We start from the raw sequence: 20,780 nt of genomic DNA, 5'->3' as shown, positions 1-20,780 counted from the left end.
GCAAAAAAAAAAAAAAAAAAAAAATATATATATATATATATATATATATATATATATATATATATATATATATATATATATATATATATATATATATTAACTGCGAAAAGTTGGTTTTATGAGTTGTTTCTTATTCATCATATACAATGTAGGACCAGGACTTTTACATTGTGAAAACGTATAGAATTCTTTTTTTTTTTACATTGCATAGCCATTTGAACCGGACACACGGCGATTTTTTTTATGTTAAGTATACCATGGTATATACTATGAACAATGAACGGAACAACAGAAATTCCGTCATCGTCGGATATATATATATCATCCGTGGGAATCCGAAGATGTAGCTATCACAGGTGCTTGCCCCCCCCCCCCCTCCCTCGGCTCGGTTGTTCCGTACTCCAGTGAATTTTTTTTTACTTTAAAATAATATTTCTCTGATATATTCATAAAGTATTAAAACCGAAAAATCCAAAATTTAAGGGGAAAGAAGGCTAGTTTAAGCCTTTTATATATTCATACCCCCTGATACTAAAACAGAACGTTCTGTTTTAGTATCAGAGGGTATGAATTTTCCCCGTCCCTAAGCACATGTGGTAACTAAAGATTTGTCTGGAACCTTTTTAATTTATGCGTAACAAGTAATTTTTATTTGCCCCTCCCCCCTCCCTCCCGAAGTAACATATCTGTGTTGTCCCCCTCAACGGATATTAATTGCTTCATGCAGGCCTGAAAATCTTGGTCACATAGCGCTTTCATTCTAATAATATTTTAATATGAATTATTTCACCCTAATTTAGTTTAGAAAAAAGAAAACAAAAATATTTTAAGTATACATTCTGATTTCATATGCTCTTGTGGTAACTATGTCAAGACGCCAGCACAAGAGAAAATAACTGCTGGAGGAAAACAAAATTTGCGGGCAGAAAATTGAGGAACAATCACTTGCGTTCATGAACACTGAAGTTTTATTGTTTGAATAAATATGTAATGGAAACAATTTTAATGTAACAAGCTAATTCAGAGAATTCGTGTCCCCCGCTTAGGGAAAAAGTCGGCTCCCCCTGACTGAATTTGTAGAATTATTAAATGTATACATGTATACTGAAGGAAATAAAATACATGACGATGTATGTCAATATGCATATAAAGATTTGATTGCTTATTCTTTATTATGTGTATAGAAGATTTTTTCATATGGAATATTTATCACACTGTAATGATGATTTTATAACCTCATAAATTTTTCATTTCACATGCTGAATACTATCAATTAGTAAAAAAAATGTATTTAAAAAAAAAAAATAATAACGGTCTGACCAAGAGTCGATCCCGAGACCTCTCACATTTGAAGCGAGAGACCTAATCACTAGACCACGGAGTCGCTTTACTCGGAGGGAAGTATATGCAGAACTGAAGTCACATACATGTATATATATTCATGTTTTCATGTTCGGTATTCTCAAAATTTTACACAATCCATGGTGTTTGATTTATTTAGCCTTTATTAAACAGTTCTAATAGATGTAATAAGAACATAAAGTCCGTCGAGAACCTGTTTCATTCGCAATAACTCTCCTCATGCCCCTGCGCTAAAAATAGCGACATGTAATGCTATAAATATTAATAAAACAAACGGGGCGGGGCACTTTGAGAGGGGCGAGAGACGTCCTAGACAGTTTTGGTATAAAATTACATTGCATAAGCTCAAAATCTTCTTGAAATATCGCCCGGAAATGATAGTGTTACACACAGACAGAATGTATAAATTTACGACCTTGAACTTTGACCTTTTGACCTCAAAATCAATAGGGGTATTCTTTAGGCCACAGGGAGTTGTGTAAAATTTCATTGCAATAGCTCAAATGGTTCTAGAGATATCATGTGGAAACGAAAGTGTTTTAACAGACAGAATTTGCTTATTTATGACCTTGACCTTTTGACCTCAAAATCAATAGGGGTCTTCTTTAGTCCATAGGGAGTTGCTATGCTAAATTTCATTGCAAAAGCTCAAAGGGTTCTCGAGATATCGTGTGGAAACGAAAGCGTTACAGACAGACAGAAAGACGGACGGACGGACGGGCAGACGGACGGACGGTCGGACAAACCCAAATTAATATCCCCCACTTTTCAAGCGGGGGACAAAAATTTATTAGAAAAGGGACAACTGGACGTAAATGAACGCATTCTTGGGTAAGTATTTTCTGAGACAGATATCATGCGCGGATTTAGAGGGGGGATTTCCGGGACATACCCCATCCCAACTGAGATTTTTTTTAAGACACGATAACTTGGCAAATTATCAATTCCTTGTCTATTATACCACACCTTCCGTTTTTTGTCTCTCAAGTTTTAGAGATTGTTCCTTCACAGTATATGAAAATTGCTAGTATTTTTTTTTACTCCAGCATGTTAGAGGTTTACGCCGAAATACATGTACTTTTGACTTTGCGCCGCGTAATGTTCAGTCATGTATATACTGAGTGCATGCTCTAAAAATATAAAATATCGAAGTATTGGTATGACGCAGGCACGTAGCATCGTTTTTGGAAGGGGGGGGGGCAACCAGAGAATTTTTTTTTTTACTTACCTGAAAAAGTTGACAAGCAAAAAAAATTAAAGGGAAATAGCCCAAACTCGAAAATCCTAATTCGTGGGGGGGGGGGGGGGAGGTAGTGGCTAACTTTTTTTCAAGGCCAATAGGGATGTGCGATTTTATCGGTATACCGGTATATCGCGATTTTTTATTGCGTGATACGTATCGTGATACGGAGACCTAAATACCGGTATTTAAGTGTACACATATTATAAAGTCCAGAAATTATTCATTTATTTGTTCAATCTTTCAAATTACAATTACAGAAAGTCTAAAAAAAAAAAAATGTTGTATAAGGTGAAAAACAGCCTATTAGCATCGAAACATGATTAATTTTATGTACATAAAATTTCAAAAAATTGACATTTTGTTTTTCTAGCATATTTTTTAGAAAAATAATGACTATTCATTTAAAATAAATGTAAAATTTGCTTGTAGAAATATCATGATATTATCGTGATATTTTGGGAAAAAAATTGTGTTCCCTACAGGCCAACTTCCTTTCACTTACATTTTTTTCCATGCAATACTACATATCCTTCATACCATTATACTATGGTAAGAAGTGGGGGGGGGGGGGGTGTAACCAACCTTTCAATAGACATTTCCAATAGTAAAGGTAATGTTTGGGAAAAAAGTGTCCCCCCCCCCGTTGCTACGTCCCTGTGACAGACAAGGAATTCATGTATATTTTGCTTAGTTTTATTTTCAGCAGGGGGAAGGGGCAAAGTACATGAACCAATCGTCAGGTGCTTGTGATTTTGTTGAATTAAAAAAAAAACTTTCCCTCAAAACAGTATTGCGACTATAAATACCTAAACTGACAAACTGAAAAATGCAATTTAAATTTGAAATAAAACCAAGAAATTCGTGAGATAATTTTATAATTAATTAAAATGTAACCTAAACTGGTCTATGTAAAATGTCGCTAATATTTATAGTGTTTCGTGTTTATTGGGCTGAAAACTATCTCCTTTTAAATTGAATGTCCATATTTCCCTCAATTTCTGGTGCGTAAGAATTTAAATATATACTCATGTCTTGTTCCGATTTATTGGTTCAGTTAAAAAAGCCCACATCATGCACATGGCAGCATCTCCAAAACAATAATATTCCAAACACGGCAATAAAGCATGCACTTCCTATTTCACGCTGTCTCTGATGACGTCACGCAACAAGGGAGATACGCGATTTACAATAAATGATCCACTTGTCACACAGGTAAGTTTAAACGACGATTAGTGATGGAAATTGGTGACAAAAAAATAAATAGACCTCAGAATGTCATTCATATGGCTCCAGAGGCTGACAGTAATGAATAATTATGAATTTTCAAAAAAATATTATATTTGACCTTTAAGACACCTCTAACAATATGTAATGTTCCTCAGCATTAGCAACATTCTTGACAATGTGTACCATAAGGATAATGCAACATGTATGTACATGTAAATTATGTATTATTTGTAGATTCCTGAAATGTTAGTTGTGATTTAGAAAGAAGCCAAATAATCTTGATATCAATCAAAGCTTAAAAAACTACCTTTGTAAAAACAATGAGTGTTTACTTTTTTGGGAAAAATGTTATGCAATGCACATGTATTGTTATTGCTATATATGAACATTACATGTATATATGCTACGTTGAATGTGCATAGTGACACTTGCCTAATTAGGATGTTGTAAACATGTATTCAGAAATCATGCATAGTATAAGTATATAAACTGTTGAGTCCCTTTCAATAATTCAATTGTATAAATTGTTGTCTAATCCAATTTTATAGATCTTGTTTCTTGGTATTTCAGTGTGTATATATTTCCTTTTTACACTCAATTTTTGTGACGACTCAATTGTACATAATAAGTAACTATTTCAAAATTTCCACACAGTGTGCTTGCTTCAGATATTGATTGCTTTGCTCTTACTTGCAAAAAACAAACATGCTTGTTTCATTAAGGATAAAAGTTAATAAACAGTTTCAAAAATTGAAAGTCTATTTATTTACTGCGCTAATGGAAGAAGGCAATTTTTTACTTTAGAGAGGGTAGAAACACATTAAAATAGAATTCAATTATGTTTTTGAAGTGAATTTCCCATAATTCATCTCGCAGGATGCGAATGACTTCCATGCTCACTGATGTCCAAACTACGAAATTGCAACAAGTGGTGCCTGTGAGATAAAGCTGGCCTTGAACTTGGTGCCAATAATCGTGATTCTCTTTAAGATGCAGGACAAATTTACAAAATAATGAAGTAAAGATATCAGAAAATATAAAAGATGGTCTCATCAATGGAAAATGAGAATTAATTTACATATACATGTCATGTACCTTTAAATAATATCTATTTTAGAAAACTTTCAAATCAGTTTGTTCTTACCAAGGAAGAAATTTTTCAAACTTGTACAGGCACCCTTGATAGACATTGCTCTTGCAGAGAAAGGACATTTAATCTCTATAATATCTGGTGATGCACTCACTTTTCCTTCAAGGTAAACCTTTAAATGCTTGGGATCACCTTGGACAAATCCATCAGGGGAGGCACCAAGAACTCCTGATTCATGAAGCCAGATGCCTAAAATTAAATATTACACTATAAATGTAACGACGTTACGCGCGATGTTGGTGTCATTTTACAAATTTAGTACGGGACCTATAAAAACTGTTTGTACTTTTGATACAATACTCGCAGTACAAGTAATTTTGGTATGAATCGATAGATTTTGAATAAAACTACCTGATTCTAGTCGGAAAATAAAATTTTAATAGATTTTAAGGAAAATGTAATTATTGAAACAGCTAAATAAAGAAATTTTACGCGTGTAACGCGTTACACTTTGTAGCAGGAATCGTGCATTTTTCTAGTGTAGAAAGTTAAAAAATGAATCTACAGTTCTCAAATTTTCCGCAAAACAAGAGCACCCCATACCGATTATGACGTCATTAACGTTTCTTCCTTGAATGGCGATAAGAAAGAAAAAGAGAGGTAAGTATGATGTCAATGCCAATGTAACGCAAGCAATAAAAAACATACAAATCCGTATATATATATATGTTAACTTTTCTCATTTGTACGGGTGTTTCTATAAAAACAAATTATATCAGAGTAATGTGCTTTTCCAATAGATATAGAATCTATTATTCGGCTTGTTATTAAGAGCCATATTCCGTTAAGAATAGAAAGCTTACAAGTTCAACAAAAATGTCCAGAGTCTAAATTGACGTGCAAATTGAAATACATGTACTAGCCGCATTTCGAAGCGATGAATAAAAAAAATATTTTTTTGTCTTTAAAAAATTACCACCTTTACATAATGTGCTAATTGAGATGATTAAAATGAATGTCAGGTTGATAAATTTGCGCAAATAATGAATATTTTTCAGGTGATTTAGTAGGTTCAACATATTTGTCCAGTTAACGTTCTTTAAAAAATTGACGCGTTAATTTTTTTTCGCTTTGAAACAACGTTATGTATGAAAATGTGTTCAAGAAAAATATGAATGGTTGATAGCAGCAGTGCCTATTCTTAAATTTTAACCGGTGAATAAACATAAAATGACAAAACATTTCAATGTGGATTATTAAGTAATAGTTAGATCATATTAAGTAAAATTTTAGTGGTTAAGAAGAGGCGGTCAGGGGTGTTCCAGCAAGATATTTACGCAACGTATGACGTTGTAGACATAAATAACGCCATAAACCAACATTTTAACAACTAAAATTTTACTTAAAATATTGATTTTTTTACATCAATAGTTTTGATTTTACCTCATCTTGATATTTTGAAATTCCTATGGCGCTTTTTCATTGGCTAAAAACGTCATTTTCCCATATATTTCAATAGCAAAGCGTAATATAGCGGAGTTTACTAAAAATTGCATATACATAAAATCTTAACAATTAAGTGATCAACTTAATAGAAAATTTAGCAGCTGGTGATTGGAGGAAAAAGCGGGTGAGGTTCTAAATGAAAGGGGGAAATGCATTTTTGTCATTCTTATCTGCTACTGCTACTGTATCATTTTAATATAAATAGTCGCGTTTTCATTGTCACAAGTAGGCCTATTTAATTTAGTTTCTCTATTTTACTTAGTACACATGTAAATTCTAGGCATCAATAATAATATTAATATTGTCTTTGCTATGATTTTTTTTTAATTTCAAACAAGGAGAAATTATGCCAGTCGCAAAATCTGTAAAATAAACATTCCGCAGGGCCACACCAATTTCATTTTTTGTTCGTCAGACATGTGATCATATGGGAAAAAAATAGGTGCTGGCGAGCGATTTTATAATTATTTCTTTCTATAGAATGTTTTTTAGACAGATCATGGCAAAAAAACTTAAAGAGAACAGTTACATATTATTCCTATTTCCATCTGATTTGTAAAAAATGCAGATTTAAAACATGAAAAATAAAATAAAGCGGAAACAAAACAGGAATTCGTACATAATTTTTCGGGTGCGGAGAATTTCAAAACAATTATATGTGTAGCGCGGATTTCGACGAGCAAAAAATTAAATTGGTATGAACTAGGCTAAAATAATTAAATTAAAGAACTTCATAATGACTACAGAATGTAAATTTCAGGGGAAAATGATCTCAACAGCAGACAGTATAAGACTTTCAAAAGAAGAGAAAAAGAAAAAACGGGCAAAAATCAAGAAAGAATGGTATGAAAGGAACAAAAAAGAGAGAAAAAATAAAAAGACGGAATATAAGATAAAACAAATTTCAAACGAAGCTTTGAGAAAACGAGAGGAAAGAAGTCGCAAAAAAAGAGAAGATCGAAAAAATTCGCATTCAAACAAAAATCAGGGTACAAAATTTTCGCCGCAGAAAACAAAGAATCTTGAATGACAATGAACAAAATGAAAATATGAATCTGACATTTTCCAACAGAACTAAGAAACATCGCGCAGTAAAAAAATTAATTGCGAGTTTGCCGAAATCCCCACAAAAAAGGATAGCAGTTGTTTCAGCATATCTTGATAGAAAATCTCCAACTATTAATGCACTTGTCAAAGCTAAAAAACTGCCCTCTCCAGAAATAAATGAAATAATAGAAATGAATGAAGCCGTGTTCCAAGATGTTAAATCCGTCATTGACACAGTAAAACGCAAAAGATCTGATGATGCTCGGGCTGCATTGAATATTATCTTTGCGTCCGTATCCGGAAATAGCACCGAAAAGGGAAGGAAGAAAAAAGTTATAGCAAAAAAATTGGGCATTCCGGTGAGGCGGATATCTGAAGGCAAAAGCCAGCGGGAAAGGGTTCTGACAACCGAGAAGTCGTCTTTTACGCTAACAAAAAGGAAAACACGAAATGATAAAATAACGGAAGCAGAAAAACAAATCGCATATAATTTCTGGATTGAGCCACAAAACTCTAGACCTACTGGAAATAAAAATGATATAAAGCGATTAGGGCCAAAACTTTACACAAGCCATGCCGTCCAAGTATTAGAGAAAACTCAAACCGAGATTTACAATGATTTTAAAAGAAAACATCAAGATATAAAAATGTGCCAGCGTACATTTGAGCGATGCAAACCCTACTACATCGTATCTGTTCGTCCTAAGGACCGACAAACGTACTGTTGTTGCTATCATGTAGAGGCTCGTAGTCTCTTCAAATGTTGCATGAATTTCAGAAAAAGAATAATACGTTCAAATTATTCTAATTGTGACCATCCAGTTATTTTTGAACATTTGAACTACCTAATTGCTAGTAATATGTGTCAGTCTCTGGATGGGGATATTGACAAGAAATGTCTTGATCGAGAATGTGACCAGTGCGGTGTTGGACATTTTGACCTACTGCAAGAAGAATCAGACATGTCTGAAAATTCTGAACTCGTTAGTTGGAGTAGATAATAGTATGTCAAGATACAGTCTTAGTGGAAGGAAATAATTAAATTATGCCTCATGAAAAAAACTCCCTTCCCTGGTGAAATGTTCAACTACTTTAAAAGCCTACTAGTTACATTCCCGTCACATCAGTTCAGAGCTAGCTGGCAATCGGATCAAATGAAAAGTTTAATTTCAAATCTCTCTCCCTACCACTGTATTTGCTTGCATGATTTTTCCGAAAACTTTGCATGTTTCGAGAAGAACTCACTTCAAACAAGTTACTTCCAAAAAATTGAAGTGAGCATCCACATCACGGTCATTAACAGGCATGCAGATTTGGAATATGATGGCATAGACAGCACCGAAGAAGAGCCCAATATTATAACGGAACATTTTTTTGTAGTAAGTCCTGATCAGTCCCATGACAGCCATTTTGTATTTCAAGTTCAGAAACTAGTGTCGAAGTACTTACAATCTATCTCATGCAACATTGAAGTCATGCACGAATTTACTGACGGCTGTCAGTGTCAGTACAAGAGCCGTCACTGCATGGGCTATATTTCTGAGGCTTGTTCGAAACTTAACTACAAACAAATTATTAGAAATTACTTTGAGACATCTCATGGAAAAGGACCCCATGATGCTGCAGGTGGATTAGTGAAGCAACAAGCGACCATAGCCAATTTAAGAGGTTCTGAGATAATTCAATCAGCAAAAGATTTCTACGACTTTGCCATTAAGCAACTTCAAAACGTAAAAAGTGGGGGTGTCTGCAAAAGACGTATTTTCAGGTGAGTAAAATCGCAAGCATACAGTAATAGTATGTATCTATATGTATATCCTAAACAAGTTTCAATCAAGCAATGAACTTTTTTCATAATACATGTTTTATATTTAAATTCGATAAAAAAAAAAGGGAGGAAAACAACGTACAAGAAGAGTACGTGAGTAAAAAAAATTAAAGGGGTTTAAAACAATTAAAAATAACAGACAACAAGGAAAATAAAAAAAAAAAAAACAATGTGGTCGCAAAACCGATAATTCACCCTATAATTTTTACTCTCTCTTAAATGAATAGGGCCTAACTCGTTTTTATCGTTTTATAACTCTCTCTCTCTCTCTCTCTCTCTGAATTACAATGACTCTTTTAATTGTTTGAAAATTCATACCCCTTATTAAAGGTTTTATTTACTTGTAGGTACATAGACACTGTACCTCGTGATGAACTTTCACGGTATAAACCAGTGCCACATAATAGATCGGTTCACCAGATCATAACAACGGACTGCAATCGTGAACTGATCATCCGAGATTTGTCCTGCTACAACTGTCAGAATTGTTCCGAGGGACTGTACGCAGAGTGTACAGATGTTAAAGTCAACTCAAAGAAGCATAGAATGAATATAGAGCATGGCGACGTACCCGAGGAAAACAACGAAAATGAGATAAATATTCTGATTGAAAAAAACACAATTCTTGCCCTGTTTACAGATGATCCAAACGAAGAGTACTACATACTGTAGGCTTTATCGCCGCCTGAGGTATTAACAGAAGAAACGAAAGACGGCTGGGGGATCACGCATGCACGAGGTACTCGAGTAGTGAAAGGACATTATTTTGAAAAGATTAAAGGTCAAAAATTTCAATACAAGCTTGTTAGAAACATTACGGCGTATGTTCCATTCTTATCTGTCAAACACATTCTACTCAATGATGTTGTTGGAAATAAGCTGAAACTGACGGAAGATGAACATCTGGATATACTGGCAGCTCTCGATATGTAATTAAAAAATAAAATAAACATTTGTAAATTACTTTGTCTCTTATAATTGAATATTGAAAAATATTTAGTTACTAGTATATAATGGTACGGATTTTTTTCCCCATTTTCTTCCATTTTCAGAAAAAACCAGAAGTCTCTGTCGAGACTGAAGCTCTACTGGTTTGTACTTATAGCAAAGGAAGAGAAAAGTACTTAAGCAGTTGGAAATTGAAACTGTTCAACAGCAATAAATAGAGTAATGATCCTTGATTAAGTCTCTTTGTTCTTAGTGCAGTCTACTTATTTTATATTATAATCAGACTAAAATTGTATTTGGAGTAGCATTTTTAAAGAATTTCACAGAAATTTCTATTTTTAGTAACCACGGCAACACCGTTCATCGAAATCAAAAACCGATACACAGAATTATGTATCGTAGTGTAGTCTATACTTGTGTGCCAAGTTATATTGAAATCAGACTAAAACTGTAGGAGGAGTAGCATTTTGAAAGAATTTCACAGAAATTTATATTTTTAGTAACCAGGGCAACACCGTTCATCGAAATCAAAAACCGATATACAGAATGATGTATCTTATTGTAGTTTACTTGTGTGCCAAGTTATATTGAAATCAGACTAAAACTGTAGAAGGAGTAGCATTTTGAAAGAATTTCACAGAAATTTCTATTTTTAGTAACCACGGCAACGGGTGTTGCTAAAACGCGGAACGGAAAACGGAACGGAAAGCGGAGGAACGGAAAACGGAATATATTATTTTTGATTAAATCAATTAAATACACAAATTTTATCATAAACGATATATCTTGAACATATTCAACCCCCACTATTTAACACAAGTTGATTTTGTCATGCTCGGAGGACTCTTATTTACGAAAATCGCTAACATAGCATTCACCTAGAATCGAATTTGAAAGGGGGGGGGGGCGTTAACGAACTTGAAAAGTATTTGACAAGCAAACACACAAAAAGAAGAAAATTGTTTGATTCGGGAGTGGGAATAAGTTCTAACTTCAACATCTCTCAGTACTATATATGTATATGTTTATTCACCAATCAAGGGCCTTCGGGGGGCATGAACAAATTATTACAATATGACTACTGATTACAATTCTATATTATAGGTGTATAATATAATATGACTAGTGATTAAGTTTGACATTGAGAATTATTAGTGCATCACAACAAGATGTATCATCATGAAAATGTAGGATTTGTTACATATTCACATAACAGTCTCACACGGGATAAAAAGCATAGAAAACCATAGGATATGATTAAAAAAAACAAAAAACAATACAATTTAATAAAAATAATAAATATGAAAAAAAAAATATCTTGTAATAATGACAGTACTATATTTTTTACACTAACATACTACATTAATTACATTCACAAAAATTGCGAGGATGTCAACTGAAGGAACATTTCCGTAGTGAAAAGGTTATGACTGGGGGGGGGGGGGGGGGGCAAATACTTCATATCTAGAAGAACCATGGTAAGAGAAATAAGATGTAAAAAAAATATGAAGATTACGTTTAGGGCAAACCTTTACGTCAAGCTCGAATAAACACCTCATACACACTGGTTGTTAAAATTTTATTCAAAATAAAGTAGCTTTTTATATATTTAATTACTGGATATACAATGTTGGAAAACTTTCATGTGGTAGATATAATGCAGAATCTTTGCATTTAGTGAAGTTAAATTATGTTTGTTTGCGGTAAATATGTGTGTATGTCTAGGGGGTGTATATAAATGACCCCGTAAAAATGAGCTTGTTTCCCCACTCATCGGAAAGGTCTGAGAAGTTGTAATAGGTCTGCCCCCTTTTTGTGTTCAAAATATACATAAGGTTTAGTAAATCCATTTTTTATGTGGCTGTGGACCCCTTCACAGTCTCGAAACTGCCACTCCCCCTTTCATGATTTGCGAATTCGACACTGCATGCACAATCTGAATTTCATAGGTAGTTATTTTGGTCTTTATAAACATTGACATTGGAAACAACTTGAAAGAGGGGGTGATGGTTGGGGGGGGGGGGGTTCAGTCAAAAATTGCCAACATGCAACAAATTTGACAAGCAAAAAAGGGGGATATGTCCTTTGCCCAAACACGAAAATCCTATATCGTGGAAAGGGGGGGGGCTAATTTCTTTCAGTACCATTTTTTTCCATGGAGGGTGTTTATCACTCATGATTATATAAATACTTAACAATACATTTTTATTAGAAATAACTTTTACAACAGGAATATTTTTCTTTTATCTGATTTATATCGAATCTATGTTACTTGTTTGACAAAAATTTTCCGTTTTCCGTTCCGTTCCGCTTTCCGTTCCGTTTTCCGTTCCGCGTTTTAGCAACACCCCTATATTTAGTAACCACAGCAACACCATTCATCGAAATCAAAAACCGATAAACAGAATTATGTATCTTAGTGTAGTCTACTTGTGTGCCAAGTTATAATGAAATCAGACTAAATCTGTAGGAGGAGTAGCATTTTGAAAGAATTTCACAGAAATTTCTATTTTTAGTAACCACGGCAACACCGTTCATCGAAATCAAAAACCGATACACAGAATTATGTATCTTAGTGTAGTCTACTTGTGTGCCAAGTTATATTGAAATCAAACTAAAACTGTAGGAGGAGTAGCATTTTGAAAGAATTTCACAGAAATTTCTATTTTTAGTAACCACGGCAACACCGTTCATCGAAATCAAAAACCGATACACAGAATTATGTATCTTAGTGTAGTCTACTTGTGTGCCAAGTTATATTGAAATCAGACTAATACTGTAGGAGGAGTAGCATTTTGAAAAATTGTTTACAGACGGACAGACAGGCAGACGGACGACGGATGCATTACTATCGCATAAGCTCTTCTGTTCTCTGACCAGTAGAGCTAAAAATTAAGTCAGGTTTAGCTGAAGCGTCGAAGAAAACAGTATGAGTTAAAGAAAATGTTAAGTTTATACGCAAGTCAAGAGCATTTTTTAATTTTTCTCAAATTAAAAGTCAGAATTAATTTTTCTTGCATGTTTCCAGAACAAGGAGATAGCGATAGGTCATTGCAAGGACTATAAGAAGCGTTACGTCAATACTTCAGTAGCGGTATTAAAGCGTAACGTAAAGTGTCACCAACATCGCGCGTAACGTCAACCAAATTAGTTAATCTTTATGATGTTTAACATCCCATTTGACAAATTTTTTATCATAATTGAGAGCTTCTAATTTAGTCTAGACCTTTACTCGATATCAAGGAGCAGTGACTAATAACAAAGTCATCACTCAACTACATGTCACGTATTATATGTAAGAGACAATATCTGACAAATTTGATAACTCTGTTTAGGGGACGACCATTTGATTCTGAGGGGGGCCTGGCAGATTTTGGAAATAAATAATCTGTCCCTGAAAATGTTGAAAATAAATAATCTGTCCTCCACTACAGAGAAAATAAATAATATGACCTTGACTTCTGATAATTAAATATTGTAAAAATACCTTTTTTATTTACGTGTAATTTAATCTCAAAAGTCTTCAATTCAAAAAAATTTTTGGTTTAGCTCGCCATTTTAGAACCAAATATAGTATTTAAAATCAGATTACCAGACTGGATACTTAAGTCAGATTATCAACATGACAATGTGCACTTAGTAGGTGTGATAAATAACAGTTACTTTAAATACAAACCAATTTTTATGCACCACAAAAGATAAATGTTCTTGTCTAATAATTATACTTTCCAGATAAACAAAATATACACTGGCGGATTTATGGGGGACTTACATGTTTCGACAGGCCATCCCTTAAAATTTCAAAGTATGATACGAATAATAATAATAATGCCATACTTTGGGACAATACCAATATTTTTGTGCCTAGTTTTACTCTTAAAATACACAAAAACACAAGAGCTTCAGGGGGCTTCACCCCCTGGGCCCTTTTCATTCAAAGTATGATATGACTTAATAATGTCATACTTTGGTACACATCTAACCAATTCCTACAAAAGTTTTACTCTTATACATATTGAAAAACCCAAGAGCTTCAGGTGGCTTTGCTTCCTGAACTGAATCAAAGTACGGTATGACCAGTATTAATTATGTGATACTTTGGTTCATAATAACCAATACCACTATAATAGTGCGTGGTTTTACTCTTAAAATACATGAAACCCCAAGAGCTTGGGCAGGGTGGGGGTGGGGTGTACTCCCTTGGCCTGCACCAGGGCTTCGCCCAGGACCCACTGGAGCCCTTACAGCGGCCCCAGACCTCTTGCCTAAACAAAGTTATACCTGTCCCCTCCCCAAATCCTGTATATAAATGATTAGTCTTTTAGAATCAATTGATCAAGGTACGTTAAGACATAGAAGAAAATAAATAATCTGTCCTTGATAATCTTGAAAATAAATAATCTGTCCTCGACAGGCATGACAATAAATAATCCGTCTCAAAAAAATTTGCCAGCCCCCCCCCCCCCCATTCAGGATCAAATGGTCGTCCCCTTACCTGTTTCTAAGACCGTGACCTCTGAGAGTTTACAATATTCATCTTTTGCACTCTTTTCCTGGGTAAGTCCCCACTGAATAGAAGCTCTTTTCTCAAGATTATATGCACTGAGTAATCTTTTTTAATGACACTGAAAGCCTACAAGAAAGAAGAGAATTGTTATTGTTTTCATTTAAAAACTATGGTTAAGAAATATACATTAACTAAAATATTCAGTAAGATCATTTTAAAATGTAATGCTTTTACACAAAATAATCCATTGAAAACTTTAGTTACCTACTTCTTCTAATGGCACCAATAACTTGTCCAAAATTAGATGCAGTTATTCTCAATTTGCGAACAGCTGCCCATAAAGAGTTCTCTCTTTGTCCTGTTAGTAGTCAGCCATGCTGTTTCAATAATTTTTTCTGAAGAAATGACAAGTCTCTCCCTGTGTTAAAAAAGTCATATATTAATAATATATATGTACTTAAAATCTGTTTTTACATTTTCATTTGTTTTAAATCCAAAAATAATAAGTTATTTCAAGTTCAACATATTTCCGTTTATTTGATTTACAGGATGAATACCTTAAATGAGACGCTTTGCACTGAGCATTCAAATACTCTTCACTGATGAGCTGGTCTTCAATAAGTTATGCCGGCATTTCCTCACACTCAGGCTCATTTGATAAAAATCCAGTGCATAGCTGTAATAAATGAAATAGCAATTATAAATTACCATACAGTAACACTGGCCACAACTTTCAACATATGTCATATTGTTATTTGTTCACTTGTTTAGTACCTTTTATAGTCATAATTTAAGTTTGGTCATTGTGAATAGTTTATATAGTCTATAAGGTAAATTTCCTTAATATTTGTTCAAGGTCAAAGAAATTACAGAAAGGTGATACATGTTCTTAACGTAGGTCGCAGGTTTGCTGACGTCATTAAAACTGGGTACGCAATTTGTATGATTTGGGTGACTTTCTTGTGCACATCTGATTATGACGTCACGGTGAGAAAGGGAAAAATTCAGTACATTATCTAGCTATAACTTTTGTTGAAATTGGTAGTTTGGTGTAACAGTATACATAGAACATGCTGAAATTATCAGAAATAATAAGGCTCATTTTGATTCGAATGACCATCACTGAAAGTATTAGAAAGCGTTTCATTATGTGTTATCTATCGTATCTTCTCGGGTCTATTCTAAGAGCACATGTACTTGTTTCGTAAAATAAATATCAACCCTTGTATCATGTATGATTTATTAATATTAAATGTGTATTATTTTAAAACAGGTTATCTAACTCCGAATTACACTCGCTACCCCCTCCTCAGAAACGCAGTCATTTACACTTTCAATAGATATGCACTAACAAACTGTTTATTACCCTTCTACGATAATTTATCTATACAACCATATATGGCATGCATGTCTTTGTTTTCATTTATCTCCGTAAACAGCGTCAAAACTCCGCTCACCGATGGAAAGTCGAACTCAATTATGAAACGGTATGTGCTAATTTCGGACAAATCTATATACAGGTTGATAACAAATTAAAAACTGCTAAGGCACTACCTGGGTAATACTAATGAAACAAACTAAAATAAATTAAATATATTTTTCCTAGCGCATTGATCTCTTGTACAATGTAAATAACCACAGGCACGTAGGATATGACCCCCTCCCTCCTTTCAATTTTTTACTTGCTAACGCCGGGGGTGAGTAAACGTTTTCCTATTTTTGAATTTATGTGCATGTTGATTTAATCGAAATATTTACTAATCGGAGGCACATAAAGAATTTATATAAATGGAAATCTGAAAAGGAAGAAGAGTGTGTTTCAGATTTATCGATGTCTGCATATTCCATGATTCTCTAAACTTTAGATAGTGATCAAGTGAAGATTAAGTGAGGCAGACGTCGAGAATAGAAACAAATTGCAAGCCCTCTCTTTTTATGTACGAGGGTTGTTCGAAAAGTTCGTGGACGATGTCAATCTTCGTTATATTACTCACTGGAAATTTAAAATAAGCACATTATAATATGTAAAAATATTTGTTTTGTTGATGTGTGAAGTTTCATTCCATTCAATTTAACAGAAATCAATTTATTTCATTTTAAACTCAACATGTTTTGTACCCGCGGAGCACCCTTAATGGCAATGTAACGTCAAAACATAGTGTCAAGAATTTCTCAGAAATACTATCCAGGACCTATACATTTCATACAGTATAATCCAATGCCCATTCATTAAATCCCTTTTCTAATACTTGACATTTGTTTTTTAAGAATTGATCTCGTTGTATAATTTCCTTTGTTAAGGTTTTAATTTCTTTTATTACTTAACTCTGCTTTCACAGGATAAGCAACTCTGAAGCCCCTATGTCTTTCTTTGACGTTCCAACTTTTTAAGGTTTTGTTAAGATTTTTACAGTAAACCGTTTCTTCACAGATCATCCTTATCCGATACAGAGTCTCTGTCACTCAAATACTGCCAGTACTAATTGTACACACATGCGTAACTCGTTTGAGACATATTTTCTTGATTCCTTCAACATTTTTAGAGTTAATTCAGGATTTTCCCTGAATAAAACACAAAATTGCATCGTTGTCTGCTGCTCCGTGACGTTCTAAAACGTCATCATTTTTTGTCGTTTTCAATAAAGACTACCTATCTTCTCAAGTTGATTTCTTTTCGACAAAGCAAAATATTAAACCATGATTTGGTATACGAATCGATGTAACAATTCTTAAGTTGAATTTCTAGGTTGTTTTTTGATTTTGATTCATTTTACAGAGAATTTGACTACAAACATTATTTAGTGTATTGTCTGTAACTGGCTAAATTTTGACCTGCTCCGCGATCCGATTTTTGCGTTTTTAAGATCTGGATAAGTTTTTTATAAATCGTAATATTTTGAAAAAAATTAATACAGATCATTTGGATTTATTGTTAAAATATTTCTACCAAATTTGGATAACATTTGACGTCAAATACAAAAGATATGACAGTTGTCCACGAACATTTCGAACAACCCTCGTATAAGTCGAAAACGAAATACATGTATTTAAAAACAGCGTAAAGAGATAAAAGGGTAACATTATTAATAACATGCAATAGGTATTAAAAATCCAAAATAGAAAACCCCAGAAAAACAGAAAGGGGGAGGGGGGGGGGTCGATACCCCAATTGCCTGTGTAAGTAACGGCATGCGTTGTTGTTAGTTACATGTACATATTTTATTCGCTGAATTGCTTTCCATGTTCATTCAGTAGAATTAATGTTATATGTATACATTGAAAGTCTAAGAACAAAATAAAATCTGCCTGTTGAATACGCCAAATAAAAATAATGTTTAAATTATCGTCCCATTTACTCCTCTAAAAATTCCTTGTACGCTTTTTAGCCGGGCTTATTGCTCAAAGAGCAATTGCCGGCTTATGTCATCCTGTTCAAGACAGGATGTCAACCCCATAGTCGCCATTTTAAAGTTACGTGTAAAAAAATAGTTCTTACTCTCAACTGCTTCTGAGATAATACAAACTCTAAATAAAGCAACATAAATAAAACGAAGTTTTATCTAAATAAATAAACATTAGTAGTAATGACTTTGTAAACTTCAGTCTTAAGTCAAAGAACATAGTTTATTAGCGTAAGGATTTCTGATAATCAGTGTTATCGTTGTTCTCTACACTAACGAGGAAAAACAGGAGAGGGAACCAGACTGGCATGTTTGTTTACATTCAGCCGAAGAACCAGATTAATTTTGATTCTGACAAAAATCGGACCGTGGTATTTGGATCGAAAACTCACTGTCAGTGTCTTATAATTTATATTGCTAGTTTTAAAATAATTTTTTTCAGAACTTTTAATCTGATATTCTTGTTATTTATCTGTTAATACAATATAAACGTATGATTCATGTAAGAAATTCATTTTACTCTATTAAATGAGCCCTTTGATTTTTCTATCCTTATACGTATAAGCATGAAATAAAATCAAGTTAAGATTTATTTTAGTTATTCGCTGCCTCTTTGTAAACTTAAATAAAAACATTTTCAATATATACACTGAATGCATTAATACTTCTACTCAGGAGGATATCTGGCGGAAATTGATTCATAAGAAAATATTGTTGATTTGATAGCCTTGCTGAATTTTCTAAAGAAAAAGGATATATACAAAGCGTAAAAACATTTTTTTTTTGGGGGGGGGGGGGTGTTAGTAGTCCTTGTCTTATATATTATCTTCATACCTACGACTTTGCAAACAAACTTAGATCACAGATCTGCGATTTCAACGGGAATGGGGGGGGCTGCATGCCTTTTCCAGAAGGGAATACAGGGTCACTTTTATTTTGCAAATTCCGGTGAGAATCCGCGCATGAAGAAAACAAAACAAAAAGAAAAGAAACGATAAGAAATAAACACATAAAGAAAATATAGAAAAGAAAGTAAAGGACTGTAGCCCTTTTCACAAAAAATCTTACGACATATTTTTAACTTAAATGAAAACTTACGATAAAAGTGGTTTTCACAAAAATTCTTAAGAAAGTCCTAAGTGTAAAATTTATCGTAACTTTACGAGAGCCCCAACACTCTCTGATTGTTGGTTTACGCCTTTTACGTGAATTTTCACATAATATTAGACGTAATACGCTTAAAAAGAAAAATGTCTAATAATTATTTTATTGAATTATTATGATACTGGTCATTTAAAAGCAGATATACATGAATTTCCTTTTTCTTAAAATCAGTATAATTTTTTTGCTCTGTATACCGGATCGATATTCACGACATCAAGCGTGACGTCGCGATATTTTATGACATTGTTCTTAAAAATGCTACATTTTTCAATAGAAAAGCCATTATCTTCAATTAAATTACGACAAAATGAACCCGAAGACATATTAATTTTTTCACATAGATTTATTTCAAATCAATTCTATTTTTAAATACCAAAGGATAAAAAAATTCGTCTGCACGATTTAAAAGTTACTAATATTTTCTAAATCAAATCCTTGCCTGAAAACAAGCCAAAAACGACGCTTTTCCTATGCAATTCAATAGAATACCGTTGGAAATGTTTCTACGACAATGACATCTTTGGAATTCAATTACACAAAAACGGTGCAGACGATTTTTATAAAATTTTCAGAGAATAGAAATCAAAGGTAGAGAAATCATATAGGTAATTTTCATGATATGTTTTCGAACACTTTTAAAAGCCCTGTAAACCCGCGACCTACGTTAAAATATAATGCAACACTAAGTTGATGTGATAATTAAATACAAGTGATCAAAGTGTCACATGAACAAAAATATGTAACCTTTAAAAAAATAAATGAAAATCCTTTAAAAACAAAAATGTATAACATTAAATCGGAAATAAATCTTAACATGAGCCTTGATTCAGAGGAAACAGTTTCCCTTGTGACAAGGATGAAAACAAAAAAAAAAAATTCTTCCTCAATCAAACCTGTAAATCTACCCAAATGACATAGTTGATCATACAAATATGACCTATCTGCATCTGTCATCTCTCTTTTTAATGCTATAAATTTACATGTACATACATCAAGTATTCATTACAGATTATAATATTCATATTGAATTTAATACCAACTTTTCGTTTATAATTTTATTAGCAAATATAATATATTGTACATTGTACTGTATATTGGTGCTTGTGAGTTACCTATAATCTTTTCAGGGTGGATACATTTCCCCAATTGTTGTTATAGTTTTAGGAGGTGCAGATTTAGGATGCTTGATCCAGCTGCACTTCACATCTGTCTAGCTTGCCCTCTTATATCTAAAAGAACATTCTACGTACTATAAATTACGTAAACAAAGCACTTAAATTTATCTTAAAATAAACAAAGACAAATACACAAAAAGAGTTGAGAAGCTTCATGTACCCAAACAAAAGTGCTGCAGCTACATGGTGGCAGTGAAACTGGCCCATTGGGCATTCACATGTCGATGACTTTATGGTAGCAGTACTGTTTTCTTCATTTTCCAGAAATATCAGTTAAAGGTT

General features: G+C 33.4%; 1 pseudogene; it reads right to left on the bottom strand.

The window, feature by feature from the left end:
• Positions 1-4,627: 4,627 nt before the first annotated feature.
• Positions 4,628-20,769, bottom strand: LOC134282388 (uncharacterized; annotated as a pseudogene).
• Positions 20,770-20,780: the final 11 nt, after the last annotated feature.

Source organism: Saccostrea cucullata, unplaced genomic scaffold (assembly GCF_032062105.1).
Source record: "Saccostrea cucullata isolate Sc308-1 unplaced genomic scaffold, CSIRO_AGI_Scuc_v1 ctg312, whole genome shotgun sequence".
Taxonomy (NCBI): Eukaryota; Metazoa; Mollusca; class Bivalvia; order Ostreida; family Ostreidae; genus Saccostrea; species Saccostrea cuccullata.
The sequence above is the reverse complement of the archived record's forward strand: the minus strand, read 5'-3'. Positions and strand labels throughout refer to the sequence as shown.